A 1,418-nucleotide genomic window follows, 5' to 3' on the forward strand; every position below is an offset into this window, starting at 1 on the left:
ACCAGAAGTGAACAGATTAAAAATACTGGCTCTTTGCCTTTCCTTAGTTATATTTAAGCCTATTGGGGAAATGCACATAGCAGTAAATAAATCAAATGCAGCAAAGCATCAATTCCAGTGTTTATAGAGTGAAGTAAGGACTGAGAAGGCAGCCTGGGCAACATAGTAAGACTCTACAAAAAATTAAAAATAAGAAATTAGTTGAATGAGGTAGTGTGTGCCTATAGTCACAGCTACTCAGGAGACCGAGGTAAGCCCTTGAAACCAAAAGTTTGAAGCTTCAGTGAGCTATGATCACAGCTCTGTACTCTAGCCTTGGTCATCACAGCCTATCTCTACTGTCTTAAAAAAAGAAAAGAACTGTGAAAGAGGATGAATCTGTATCATCAGGGTTAGCTCAGGAATTTTTTCAGAGAAAACCAAGCATTTAGACAGATTATTAAATTTCATAGACACTTGCTAGGAAATCAAACATGATTCAATCATCCTATGTGAAAGGAAACTGGGAAAACTGAAGAGGGTAGTAGACAGCATGAAATGTTTGGGAAACTCAAAGTGTAGTGTTCCTTGAGTATTAGGCTGCATGTGCATTGGACTCTGCAGTAGAAGCAGTTTAGTTTACAAGGGTACACAGAATCAAATCTTTTTGCTCCTACGGAGAGTGCTATAAAAATCCAGCTGTAGGTCCCTGCGCACATCTACTCAACATTCCAAACATAACTCATTTACAGAATCATGTAATAGTTTCCTCCAAATCTGCTCCTTCTCTTGTACTGTGAACATTTCTGCAAAACTACATCACATACAACTTTGAATAACTCATGTTTGATGTCTATAGTCCAAAAGACCACGAGGGTGGCTACATAGTAGAAAAGGGAGTTTTATTGGCAACATCAGTTTGCAAACTGGGAAGAGATAGACTAAAAGTGAGGCAGGGCAGTGAGTTCAGGGTATGCATAGATAGGTAAATGTCTTGTAGTCAGGTTTTAGTAAGTATTCAGACGTTGTTCTTATTACATCTTTACTGCAGGCCAGGCTGGAATGTGGACCTGTCAGTCCACCCCATCTCCTCAGCCAATCAAAAGAAAATTCTATCAGATGTAAGATAACTTTCAGCTCATGGTATAGCATGATAATCACTAAAAATACTTCAGGTTTCTTGTTGAAGGTAAAAGGCTCAACTTCACTCCTTAACTGATCAAAACCAGAGAAATGATAGATAATAAGACCACCTCTCCTTCCATCAGTGGTTAGCTGTACTCCACCTTCATTAGCATATCAATAACTAGGTAATTATATCTAGTTTTTAGTTGAAAGCAAAAATGTGAGGTCTCTTGGGAATAAATCTTCCTGTTTCCTCCTCTTCTTCTCCATAATAAACTGTATTCTTTCCCTCTCTTCTTATCATAAATAAACTT

Source organism: Carlito syrichta, unplaced genomic scaffold, assembly GCF_000164805.1.
Source record: "Carlito syrichta isolate Samal-C Ts95f unplaced genomic scaffold, Tarsius_syrichta-2.0.1 Scaffold306750, whole genome shotgun sequence".
NCBI lineage: Eukaryota > Metazoa > Chordata > Mammalia > Primates > Tarsiidae > Carlito > Carlito syrichta.